We start from the raw sequence: 14,412 nt of genomic DNA on the forward strand, positions 1-14,412 counted from the left end.
TAAATGGGAGCAAATGTTAAAAGTGGACCCAATTATCCCAGTGGTGGCCGCCGAAGCTAACCGGAGCCGTAGCTAGCCCTTTGCGGCTCCGTTAGCTTCGGCCAGCGGCGGAGCCCGGCGTTATAACTGGAGATCAAGGAATGCAGCGAAACGCGGACTTGGTTCGCCTGCAGCCCGCTATAGTATTAGCTAAAGAAATGATGTTGAACAAGGCTTATTAAGCTGAACATCGCCACAATTGTTCTGCTATGTATCGGTACTTATTTTATTTTATTAACGTGTGAATGACAAGCATTAAGAATAACAACAAATAGCTATTTATCTTGCATATTATCTCGTTTGATTATGAATGTAACGTTTATATAGTGGAACTACACTGTTTTATCAAAACCAAAGTGCCACGCAGTAACTTGGTAGGCCCATGCATGTATTTCAGCAGGAAATGTGCAACCTAGATTACATTTACCAACACAGACTATATAGAAATATTTGTAAAAGTTGTTCATGCGTTACTAAGTGAATATGGCATTAACCCTCCTGTTGTCTTTGGGTCGGTTTTCATGTATTTTTGAATAAAGGTTTCCTTTCGGTGATCCAGACAGGCTGGACCAGTGGGTGCTGAACATCCGGAGGAATACATGGACCCCCAACGTTTCTTCTCGCCTGTGCAGTGCACACTTTGAGAGTCATCCCTTCAGCACGGACTCATGGGTACAGATCCTTTTTTAAAAACAAAATAATTTGGTTCCATTTGTGAGTGTAAATTGTTGTTACTAATTAAATACATGTTATACATTATACAATGCTAAATAATTGTTATGGCACAGCTTGCACATCAGTGATGAGTAATGTTCTTTTTATTAAAGGCCAAATTAAGATTTTGCCAGTTAAGTAAAGAAAAATAGAAATCGATTTGTTTGCAAACCATCACATTTCTCTTCAATTTATGCAAAGACTCTTTATCATAGATAGAGAATTGCCATTTCCCCCCACATACTCTATGTTAAAAACAGATGAATTATATTACCTTTTTTTTACATTATTTTAATAGCAACATTCATTCATCTGTTGTCATCTTATAACTTATTTATCTTAACAGCTATCACTGTAAAAAAAAAATGATTTAATTTAATTTTACTATACAATATTTATCTTTACATTCTGTTCTTGCATATGTCTTATTATATTTACGTGTATATAGATTTCTGCCTGCACTAATTTATTATTCTTAATTTAATTTTGAATTTCTTTTATTGTTTTATGTCTTATATAACTGTTGCATTGTTGGAGGAGCTCGGGACAGATGATTTTCATTGCCATTCCCACACTGTAGCCTATGTGCTATGACATAAATCCTTTGAATCTGAATCTTGGAAACACGTAATTGTTGAATGGATTAACTGCATAGTTAACATGTTGGCCCTCTATTGTCTTTTATAATGCACTCTTACATTTAAAACAACATTATTCAAAAGAAAGTTGAATATCTACAGACCTCAAAAAGTTATTTTATGTGTTTTTGTTTATTATTTTTATTAGGGAAGGAGATGCCTGAAAAACACTGCAGTGCCCACCATTTTCTATTTCACCAATGGCAAAGAACAACAGCCTGGAAGGAGAAGCAGGTGAGTAGCAATGACGAGGTAAGTGACACTCCTAGTTCGACTGTTAATAGCAATGAGGAGGTTGCAGATGTCGACCATGGTAGTGGTGAAAACAGTCTTGCTGCTGATCAGAGCAATATCATTATGATACAAGGCATGCCTGAAGAAGCCTTTGTTGTTCCACATGTGGAGCATAATGACATTCCAACAGTCAATGCTTGTGAGGAGGGTGTTGGTTTGGGCAGCAGCAGCCAACAAACAAAACAAATTGGAAAACAGGCAGACTCCGCCTCTGTTCACTCTTACACTTGGGCTTTAAACTAAGACGGGTCATACTGAATAGTTTGTGCACACATTTCTAACATGTGATCTTTCTTTCATGTAGGACGCTTGAGGGAAGTTGCAACGCCTCGGCCAATGGGATGTCTTCTCCACGTGAAAGAGATTGAAGGCATAATTTATAACTTGAGACAATTTTCCAAAAGTTATGACTTGTATTGGCTTAGATAGTAATGGATTACATCGAACACGAATCAAGATTGTATAGAAAAAAATGAAAGTGTAATCCTTAGTTACATAGGAAGAGATGTAATCGGATTAGTTTTACTTTTTTTAATAATAGGGAAACTCAGGATTACAATCTTATTCAAAACCTAAAAAGAGCAGATAGTGGTTGTTGTAAAATGATCAAATGGTATCTCTTCTCTGGAAGCCGTACTGTTCTGAATCTCTACACCTACTGCCTGAATCTGCTTTATGGTATTATATTATACATTTTAAGTAAAAAAATCATATTCATATTTCTTCTCTCCTGTGTTTATTTGCATTACATTTGATATTGAAGTAATCCAAAACAAAAAGAAAGTTATCAGGTTACATTACTTTTATATCTTGATACTCACATGAAGTTACTGGTTGTGTTTTTGGCAAGTAGCCCTCCCAAGCCTGTGCATAAGTTATATCATTTTAATTACTGATACAGTTGTTGCACATCTTTAATTTATTTTGTAGTGTACTTAAAGGGATAGTGGAAATTGAACCCCAAATAGTTTCGTTTTAACTTATATATAAGCATAATTACGTACCAAAACAATCACACCTGATTAAAAAAATATAATAATTGCCTTACGCATGTTAGAAGCACTTTATTGCAGCTTCCCCGAACTTTTTTAATGATCGAGTCAGCCAAACCGGAAGTGAGGAAAACTCAGGAAGACGAAACAATAACAAACCATGGCGTCTATGCAGAATGAACGTGGAAGGGCAAATATACCAGACAAAGAAGAAGGATTGTACGAGGTATCCAGTGATGATAGCGAGTCAGAAACATCCTCTCGGCTTTCCTGCGAAAATGTAGTTTTAGGAACTGAATCTGAATCCGGTTCAGTAAGCGACGATGGTGAGAATATTGAGCCAGACGATGGACCATTACGTCCTTATTTGTTCGAGCCCGAGGTGATGGAGTTAGTTCACGGCATGGGCAATGGCGAGGATGACCAGGACCAGGCGCCAGATGATGCACCCCTACGCACAAATAATCTTGACTGGTAGGTCCCTAAGCATAGCTCACGCTAGGCGCTATATTATATATTGCAAAAGTTGGCATGCATGCACTGTTGGCCTATGGCTATGCCCGAGGCATGTAGGGTACATTTCATAACATACCAGGGTCAGGTTCACATAAATGATCTTGTCACATTTATTATTGTATATGTAACAGCCTTATGGGCATTAATTACATGAATACATTTAAATGAATTGTATACTAGCATGATATACAGCTAGAGCCAATCGGTCTTTTGACGTAGTATGGTCCTAATCCTAGGCTAGCCAGGCTGCCTGTCAAGTGTAGGCTGTACTCACAGTACTGTTAGTCTATCATGTCTATATGATGACTGTAGTGTACACATTCGACACTGTGTACCGGATTATCGGATGACGAGGCCTCCGGTCGCCTAATCGACAGGCAATAAATGGCGTTGTACACAATGGTACAGGCTAATGATGCATTAAATCAGCCAGAAAACATAATAAAAATACTCGTGCCTCGTCCAATGTTTGTGCCCGTCTTCCTTTGTTTTCGTCATCACCCGAAGATTCCCGAAGTATTTTGTTTCATTGAGAGGGCGTGGTCGGGAGCAGTAAAATTGAAAATAAAATGAAACTAGGTGCATGAAATTAAAAAAAATGGTTTATTATGCTTATTTTTAAGAAAAATACATAAGTTAAACCCAAAATTCGCGGATTTCCACTATCCCTTTAAGTCATACAATGATTCGAAACCTTTACTTTTCATAAAATGCAAGATGTAACTTTCAATGTGGCTTGTGTATTTATCACATTTTCAATGTAAATAGATCTGATTAAATAAAGAGTAAAAGCACAATCTTAAATGTTGACAGTTATCATTTTCCTATGCTTATTGTTAATGTAGTGGTGTTATGAACAAAATGTTGTCCTAAAGGAAATTAAGATGTTTTTTATTTGTTGACAAAAGATTTAAAGTAGATGCTCACAACATGTGGGAACATTTATAGAGAAAAAATGTTCTATTGTAAAACAAATATTTATCTGCATACTGAACAATTTAGAAACTCTCTAAAAGGTATTATCTTCTGTGACGGTACGACCCTGTAGGGATTGTGGGTATTGCACTTCATAATTACATTCTATGGTATGCTTATGACATTGATGCCAACATACATGGGACTAGGGGAGACCTTCCTGTTGTTTGCATTGTCACTGACAAATGACAGTGTAGTATTCATTGTCAAGATTTTGTGTTTTTAAAACTTGGGACTCTTTTCAGACTGCTCTGGCTTGGGAAAAGATTTGAGCCTTAATGTGTAATGTTTTCTGTATTGTATGGTAAACTTATCCTTTCATTTGATAGTCCCATTTGGATGTGATAGCTAACATTTTCAGTAAGCAGTAGACAAAAGAAGTGAAAATATGAATGTAATTTATTTTCAATATTTACATAAATACATAATTATTTTAACAAATAAAATAACAAAAAACATCATAACAAATACAAAATAAAAGGTTTGACAGACAGCCATGACCAGCATGGGCCTGGAGAGCTGCAGAGTCCATTGGGGGAAGAGGGGGGGTGGGATGTGGGGAAGAGGAAGAGCAGCCATGTTAACAGTGTTATGGCTACAGATGTAATATCTAACTCAACATTAGCCATGACAGTCTGGGCTTAGCAAGGGCCTTAGAATACATACTCTAAAGGCCAAATCCAAAAACAGTGATACTGACATTTTAGCAGTTCACAGTCTTTGGAGGTGGTCTTTCAGGCAATTGGCTGGTGACTTAAAAAAAATATCATTTCCCCAAGGGGTGAAATTAACTCCATCTCGCAAAAACAGCCCAGGACTGTCATGTCTAATGTTGGAGTGGTCAACAATGGCACCATTTAGGCTATGAACAAAAGTAGCCATAACACTGTTAACAAACTTCCGGGCCTTGTCCATTTTGACAGGATTTGCACCAGCCCTCCACCGGCGCCTCTGGTTCATCTGGGAGAGCATGATCTTCATGCCAGGGTGCCGATGGTGAAGCTGGTGCAGGTCCTCCTTCATCTGGTTCAGCAACTGAACACTGGGCACATCCCCCAAGTCATTGCCGCCACAGTGGATGAGGAGGACATCCGGGACTGCTCTTCCTCGCAGGGAGTAGGAAAAGAAAGGGAGGACACCTCTCCAGCGCAGTCCACCCCAACCGAACCAGCACACCCTCAGGTCGAGGCCAAGGTTGCTGCCGATGGTCTCTGTAGCTCTCTGGGCTCCATGCCGGACATAGCTGTCTCCGATTATCCATACAGTCACTATGGGAGGAAAATAAATGAGAACAACAAATGCTTCAGATCATGAGGAATATCAAATCAATTATAAAGGGTTTCTCATTTTGTTCCTTTGACAATAACATGCAAAATAACTATGAAATCACACCTGTATGGTTAAAAGTAACAAGAGAGCAAAACCTCAAAAAACAGATTAACAGCACACAGTTTATATATATATATTTATATACTGTGTGCTGTTTATCTACAATTGTGCACACATGTATATGTATAGTATGTGTGTGTGTAATGTCAACCATCTGAAGTCATGTATAAAGTAAGCCAGGACCATCAACTTACAGGTTGTGCAGTTTGGCGTGGAGGAGGTTGCCATCTTCATTTTTCTTAATGCTGAAATAAATAAAAATGGTTTAATCAATATAAAAGCACCTTTCTTTTTCTACAGTCATATTTCATTAATCACATTTAATTCACGCAACACTGGCCATATCTCTGCTAGTTTACAAAGTTTAGTTACAAATGACATTTATATTTGAAAAACGGTGAAGCACTTAAAAAACAATTGTATAGTGTAGGTTCAAGAACATTTAAATCAAAAGAACAAGTTTTGTAAAGTTACAGGGTATCTTACCTTCAGAATATGCCGGGAACGAGGAGCAGTGACCTCAAGCTGGGTTGTTAGCATAGGTTGTTAGCTTAATACTGAATAGAGCATGTTAGCTTAGCTTCTTAGCCTGAGCTAGGTCTGGAACGTCACGCTCGGTGGCAGCAGGTCCCGCCCTGTCCAACCTCGGCTCCGCCTCAGCACCGCCTCTTTGCCCTTATTTGGAGCAGGCGGGAGAAGGCGGGAGTTAGACTCTGACGTCGCTGTCGAGCCGTTAGTGGCCGACTCCGCCTACTAAGGGCTTCACGGCAACTCTGCAGAATCCTATGGGTGACGTCACGGACCCTACGTCCATTTATATATACAGTCTATGCTCTGCACAGCCGGCGCAGCTCCTGGAGGACGCGTCTAACGACCCGTAGCTCCGACTGTCAGTCGCGAAGCCAGCTGTTTGCAGAGAAATCCCTCCGATCAAACGTTCAAGCCTGAACGCTGTAGGCTACGAAAACGTAGCCACGGTACCCTCGCACAGCGAGAAGATGCAAAGGAACAGATCCTCTGACAATACCGGCTGATATAGCCGGTGTCACGTGGGTCACAGGTGACTTTGTTGTTATTGGTACTCGAGCTGCGCATGCGCGCGCGATGGACATATCCAGTGCTAAAGCACCGCCTCTGGCGGTCAGTAGGGACGAAATAGAACTTGGCAGCAATCCCTTCAGGTAACTTTTGTATCATCTCTATTTAACCATGTTATATTTTTTGTTAAAGTTGCTCTACTCAGTCTAGAAAAACCTGATCGACCCAACAAAAGAAATGAAGGTTATCCAGGAACTGTGCCCGCCGCTGGAAGGCTTTTCCTAACACCAGGCTCACTAGAGATGGTCTGAAGCAGGAAGTTAAGATCGCGGCCTGCAGTCCCGTAGACACGGAGATAATGAACCATCTCAATCCTACTGTGTGCTTTGCAGCAGACACCAAGCCACATGAGCTCTAAAAAGAAAAGGAACAAAGAGAAAGCTGATGGAGCTCGAGCTGTGAAGGAGTGGGGGGGGGAAAGGGAGAACATTTTCTCTACAGAGAGCCACTGCAGCAGAGCCTGTTGGGAAACAAGGGAAACAGGTGGACTAATGCAAAACTGCAAAAAACTGCTATAGTTTACTTAAAAAGTCCACTAGACTTTTTCAAGACTAATTAAGTTGATTCTGTATTGCATTGCTGAGATTTAAATATTCATGACCTTTTAAAGCTTCAACAGTCAACATGTAGACGTTAGTTATGGATCAAATCACTGGTGTGCAGTTCCCCTCTTCTTCGATCGTTTCATTACATTTCAGCTCATTGAATCATTACTCCAAATGAATTCATCACAATCACTTCGTGAGTTGATAATGTAGCTTGTGTTTTCAGTTTGTTCCCTTGCCTCGAAGATTTCAAAAAAATCTATTATTGCCGGTTTGAGAAATTGAATTTAGTATCAACAGTGAGCTTTAGTGTTTATCATTTAAAACATTGATTAATTCCTCTTTGTGTTGTAGTCCAACCCCCTTATCCTCAACATGATACTCCGTAGGATTGCTTGTCCCTGCTCACATTTTGAGAGGCAATGTTCAGTCTGCAACAAGTAGCAATCTATCTTACATCTGAGACAAATAGACAATTGCATTTATATTTAACTGATATAACTTGCATTTCATGATTGGAGCCCATGAATGAAACACATGCAGGCCCAATACAAATATGAAACCTTCTCACTGTAAGGCCCCAGTTGGATTGTTAAGGTTGTAAAAGATAATTGGATACATTGTTTGCAAGATAAAGTAATACTTATATTAATGTTAGTGTGGTGGGTAATGCTCCACTAGAGTGCAGTGTTGTTGAATTCAACCCCCCCTCCACTCCCTTTTTAAGGCATGTTATGTCAGGCACCTGTGTCACTTCCTTTGGCTGTGCTTTGTCTTGGTACAGGCAGCTTAAATTAATACATTAATTAATTAATGCACTCACTTGCTGCTTTCTTGCACAGCTGACCCACTTTTTGGACAGATTGGTTAATACCCCATATTTGTGGTGGGCTAGAGCATTTGAGTATGTGTGTATACAGCATGTTGAGAACTTTTTGATCTCCATTATAACTTTGTACAGGTTCACCTGCAGCTGTTTTGTTCTGATATATACTGTATATTACCATTGTTTTGCTTTTAATGAACATCTGTTTTTCAGTTTTGACATGCATTGTGTTTTAACCAAGTCGACCTGCCATATTAGGAATAATGTCAAATATATAAACTTGTTTTTGTAATCCAGTCTAATATAATTATAATTAAACACACAAGCAAACACATCGCTTTTTTTTTAATGGTATTGTTTGAGTCAGCCAACATTCTTAACAATAATTGTTATTTTCAAGCAAGACATTTTTTCAGAATCAAGAGTAATGTCTATTTATTCCTAGACATTTATACCTTGTGTCACTTAAACTAACTGGTGCAAGTTAGTTTAAGGATAAACGAAGCACTTGATACAATAATCCTGGTAGTTGTCTTGGCTTGTAAAATAACAGACCACAAACCAGACTCAGGCAAGCCAACCAAATCACCCCACAGTTCCACTAAAATACAACTGCAAATACTCTTTGTCATGCCAAGAGTTTCTTTTCCATTTACTTTTGTTTTGGCTTGGAAATTGAGTTTTTTAACTTTGCTCGTGAAAAGCTTTAAAGTCAACACTTCAGTTGAAAATGCAAACAAAAGCTTGAGGCTTTTTCATCCCCCAAAAAAAGCCAGATAAAAAAGTTAGTTTTGAAAGTCATAAACCACTGCACTCAGCCAGGTGATCGTTGAGTCATTGCTATCGATTGAAACTACACAGATACAGTATTGTGTGGTCACTTAGTACTTTGGTACAGTTAAAATCGTATTTACTGCACTTTTGCTGAAATTGGACTTTGGAGAAATGTTCCAGGATAGTCGTGGAGAAGTTGCCGAAGCTGATGTTTGACATAGGGTGCTATACTTGCACTGATGCGTTCACTTAGCTGGCTTCAGGCTCACATACAGAACTGTGGGGAAAATAGAAGATTGATGCCTAAGTGCTTTATTTCTTTCTTTTGCTCCCTGTCTCAACCTCTTCAAGTCAAATTGGTCAAATAAAAAAATGCAGTATTGCTCCACTTGGCATGATGGCAAGAGCATCAGAAAGGCATTAATGGTTTTGATCTGGGAAATAAAACCACCTCACTTTATTTCACAAATTCATAATTTCTTATATGTATTGCTGTAAATTAAAAACGTACGCTAAGTTGTAAGTATAAGAAAAATAAATATACAAATGTATAAATAATCAACTGAAATAAACGTGAACTGGTATCAAATAAATGATGAATAATCTGACAAAGAATGATGACGTGTTTAGGAGTATATTGTCCATTCTGGAGAAGATCATGCTAACTGTTTTATCAAGTTGTGTACCGAGTTCTTCAAGAAGGAAATACAAAATTGAAACTTTTAATGTGACATTTCCTTCAAAATTCAAAAGTGATGAATCTGAGTTAGCTCGAGCCAAACCTCTGACAGTTACTTTGCCCTAGATCTTTCAGCATCCGCCAAATCTACAAGCTCATGATGTGTAACACTTTCACTAGCAATAACATCAATAAGTGAAGACCTCAATAATAAATAGAGGGGAGATTGAAGCTGACATTTCTCAAACTGAAGAAAATAGACTAATGCCAACAAAAAACCCTGCAAGCAGAATATACTTCAATGTAAGGAAAAACATTGAATAGACTACAAGGCAACAATAAGGATATGCGTATCACAAGCAGGGCAAAAACACAACACCACACATAAATCACTGACAAAACAACACGATCTTAAGAATTCAAAGCATTAGGATGGACTTTCGTGTAAGACTTTCTAATGCCTGGGGGCTGCAGTTAAACTTGTGTAATGGCTGCAACTGACTGCTTCACCATCTGTGTGGACAATAAAAATGAGATTACGTGAGCAAAACTAATGAAAACAACGATGTGTGATGCTGTGTACTGTCACATCATCATAATACGTTGACTGATTACTCGGGATCTCTTCTGCAGCAGTGGTAATAGCAACACTGACAAGGCAACAGAAAGCAACAATGACATCCCTCCTTAGAGCTTCATATCTGCAGTTAAGCATTTGTTTCATCTTTGTTGTGATGCAGACTTCACTGTTGTTAGCAACACTCATTATAGTTGCAGCCTCTATGGTTTACTCACGGCACACTCATCCTGATGAAGCCAACTGAAGATTATGTGCAATATCAGAGAGTAGCTTTTTATTTTGTAATGTATTGGAGTCCTATTCTATCAAATAAATGCATAGAAAGTGCTTATTAGTATTATTATTATTATTGTTATTACAAGTTAGATTGGTTCAGATCTTCATTTTTGTGTTCTAGGACGCAGTTTTTTTGTCAATAAGGAATTGATTTGGTTTGAATTAGATGATGTTGGATTTGGGTACTTCAATTATATTCTCCTGAAATATGTTTTGCAGCCTGAACAAAAATCAATCACACACATTTCCCTGCAAATGGCTTTTGATTGAGGTCCTTTCTTTAGAACAACATGTTTGTTACCTCAAAAAGGTCAATGGAAGGTTGCTTTTGCCTTGAAAGGTAGATTTGTGAGACTTGGCAGTATTGCACTTGGTTCAACAACTATAAGCAGAAGATCTTTGCTATTTATCTATCTATGTTGTCCCACTTAATGTATCAAGAGAGTACGAACAACAATGTTTACAATTCATGAATACACTTATGACATGTCACATGCATTCTAACACAGACATTAGCAGCTACTACAGGCGTTAAATAATCGTAACATTTAGTTCATCGTGCATTAATATCTTGTTTTTTTAACTCTTGGGATATTATTCACTTGATTGATACGATCAATGAATAACTCATATTTGGTTCATAGCCAAAATGCAAGTTCTCTTCCAATCAATCATTTTTCCTTGAGATGTTTAAATCTGATCAAACTCACTTTCACCTGCTCCAGATATTCTCTTTTATTCCATTTCCCTCCGTCTTAACATTGAGGAGAACAATGGGGAGTCAGAATAGTCGCACTCATTAGATTAGACATCTCGGCATGTGAAAGATGATCAAACAGAAACACACAAACAAAATCAGTTTCAGATTCAAAGAGAGACCATCTTAGCTGATTCTGCTGCATACCTGTAATACTCAGTGCTAGGTAAATATCTCCCCCTACTGGAAAAACACTGTTTACACTGGAGAGCCCAATCAAATAATGTGCAGTACTGTAAGACAGTAATGTGCTCAGTGAGGAAAGGCTCTATGACATCACCGATGCAGACTGTGATGACATCATCGGCAATGACATCATCGGCAACGTCATGCAGAATGCGATGACATCATCGGTGACATCATAGATTCTCTCCAGAAAGTTTGCAAATAGACCCCCGTTCCTCCACAAAGTTTACGTTTTTTGACGATGCCAAGCAAACGCAGACAAGCCGCTCGCCCCGTGCGCAGACGCAGGAGACCTCAGAAGAAGTCCCTGGCTGCTCGCAGACGCAAGAGAGTGGTCCGACGCAGACGCTAAGCAACGACAGGAAATATGTAGTACAAGCTTTTAAAAAGGTTTTGCCTTTTTAAAAGCTTGTGCTACATTTGTAATGGTCCTTATGACTATTGTAAAAGTTTAGGTTGAGGCTCTACGGCAGGGGTCTGCAACCTTTTTTTACCAAAGGAGCCACAACCCTTTTCCACAAAAATGTTTGAAAAAGAAAAAAAGACATTATTTTAAAAAGTTTGCAATAGTCATAAAAACCATTAAAAATGTAGCACAAGCTTTTAAAAAGGAAAACCTTTTTAAAAGCTTGTACTACATGTTTCCTGCCGTTGCTTAGCGTCTGCGTCGGGGTCTGCAACCTTTTAAGTTAAAGTTAAAGCCTTTTATTGTCACTATACACAAAGTATAACGAGATGCAGAGTGCAACTCTGTCCCGGTGTGCAAAAAATATACAAACAAATACATAACACCAAAGGAGCCATTTTGCCCCCTTTTCCACACATTTTTTGGAAAAATAAAAAGTCTCGGAAGTTTAAAAGCCATTTTAGATGTATTAAAGCACCACAAAGCTACCGTTAAGTAAAACTCACAGGGTAAACCCTGTGAGTGCCGTGGTGTGTTTGTGTGTGATTCTCTCCCTCTCTACCCATGATTCGCTCCCTCCAGGTGCTGCCTCTCCCTCAGTTGTTCTCAATCCCCAGTCAGGGCCTGCCTAAAGGCCTGAGGAAGGCTGGAGCACTCTCACTTCGTTCTCCTCTGAGCTGCATGTGGTACCAGTGCAGCCTGTGGGACGTGTTTCATAGTTGTTGCTAGTTTTTGGAGATGTGCTCCAGTGTATCTTTTTGCATTGTTTACGTTTATCACATTGACTTTTGGTTATGTAGATCAGTTTCCTCTATCTTTTTTCTCCTGGTTATTTTATATGTTGTCACTTCCCTTTTACCCTAGACTATTAGGGAACGTAACAAAGGGAACAACAGGAGGAAGGAAAGAGACATCGGGGGGTGCAGGGCTTCAGGAGTGTCTCATGTGATTCTGTGTCCCAGCACCATCTCTGAGGAGAGAGAGAGAGAGAGAGAGAGAGAGAGAATTGTTTTGTTTTGAGTAGCTGCATCAGAAATGAGCTGCTGAACAAAAAATCGAAATTGGACCTAAAAAGTGAGACATTTTATAGGAAAATCTGAAATTATTCTTCAGAATTAACTCCAAAGAAGAGTTAACGACATTGATCGACAGAAAACAGAGGAAGAAATGCAATTTTTGGATGTATTTTTGAGTTGAAACTACAAACTAGCTGTGGGCTGTGGGCTGCTAGCTGTGAGCTGCCAGCTGTTACCTGCCACTGTTGGAAGGAGCTGCACCAAAGAAGGTAGCGAAACATTATAAACTGTGAATTATTTCATGAAGAAAGGAAAAGAAAAGTATTTGTAAGCTAGAAAAAGCTAATTAATTAGCCTAGCATCTCTTTGGAACAAAACAAGTGGTCGCCATGGAAACTGTCCAGCAGGCAAAAAATAACTTCTCAGCTCTCAGAGCAGAGGGAAGAGAGATTGTATATCCTGCTAAATGCAAGAGTGTAAATGCAAAGGACAAACACAAGGAGAAGACACTGTGTGGAAACCCAGAGGTCCTCTTCACTGACTATGCCCAACAAAGAGAAGGAAGGAAGAAGAACAACCTCATATTCTTCACTGACTCCATCTACATCTGGAAAGATACTCTGTGCAGCAAGTATGCACACATCTCCAGAGAGGGCATCGGCTCAGGAGGCAGATTAAAAATCTGTAAAGATGAACACCTTGACAAAGATGACCCTCTGCTCACCATCACATACTACACCAAAGGAAAGGTCATGGTCCAAGGGAATGAAGCCAACCTGGAGTCATTCCAAGAGGCATTCCCCCTGTTGAAAGCTGAGGTGGACACAAAGAGGATCAATGTCCCCTCTGATGTCCCCTCTGGTGTCCCCTCTGGTGTCCCCTCTGGTGTCCCCTCTGACAGCGAAGGTGATGAGAGCCCAATAGAGAATCCCAACACCTTGTCCATCTCTGCCCCCCCCACACCGGCCAGCTCCAACAATCGGCTGAAGGAGAGTGTGGCCCTGCTGGAGCTGGACTTTGCAGAATTCAAAGAGCGGACCCAGGCCAGGCAGTCTGGTCCCCCAGACAACACTCTGCAGCAGCTTAAAGAGGACCTCCAGCAGCTCAAGAGCGACAACGAGGCCTTGGCATCTGACCTCAGAGGAAGTGTAGAGGCACTCAAACAGGAGAACAGTGTGCTCCGTGTTCAGTTAGCCAAGGTGAGGGAGGATGCTGAGTGTAGAGAGAAGAGCTTCACCAGGCAGGTCCAGCACCTGACAGAGAAACTCTCATCAGTCCTCGCAATGACGAGTAGAGAGACACAGACTCTCCCTGCCAGTGTCCTTGGCCCACCCTCTCTGCTCAGCACCCAGCCCAACAACACCCTGGCCCCTCCTGATACACCCACACAGCCAGCTGCCCACAGCCAGCTCTGCCCACCCCAGCCTCCCTCTACTCAGCCTGAAGAACAAGACCCACAAGTGGTCCTGCTGGCTGACTCAAACGGGAAGTTCCTGGACCCAAGAAAGCTGTTTCCTGATAAAAAGGTGCTGTCTAAACACTGCAGCACCACAGGCCAGGCCATGAAGCTGTTGAAAAAGGAGACCCTCAGGAGCCCTCAGTACCTGGTGATCCACACGGGAACAAATGACCTGCACAGCCTCCGTAGGGACACTGCTGAGGCAGTGAGGAAAATGGCGGAGCAGGCCAGTAAGGAATTCCCCGACACCCGC

The 14,412-nt window shown here is 40.2% G+C and overlaps 1 long non-coding RNA gene across 1 annotated transcript; it reads left to right on the forward strand.

Annotated features, from left to right (window-relative positions):
* The first annotated feature begins 583 nt into the window (after positions 1 to 583).
* LOC139435895 (uncharacterized) lies at positions 584 to 2,656 on the forward strand. The gene is made up of 3 exons (XR_011645106.1): positions 584 to 711; positions 1,540 to 1,625; positions 1,990 to 2,656. It is a non-coding gene; the product is annotated as an uncharacterized lncRNA (long non-coding RNA).
* The last annotated feature ends 11,756 nt before the right edge of the window (positions 2,657 to 14,412 follow it).

Source organism: Pseudochaenichthys georgianus, chromosome 20, assembly GCF_902827115.2.
Source record: "Pseudochaenichthys georgianus chromosome 20, fPseGeo1.2, whole genome shotgun sequence".
Classification (NCBI taxonomy): domain Eukaryota; kingdom Metazoa; phylum Chordata; class Actinopteri; order Perciformes; family Channichthyidae; genus Pseudochaenichthys; species Pseudochaenichthys georgianus.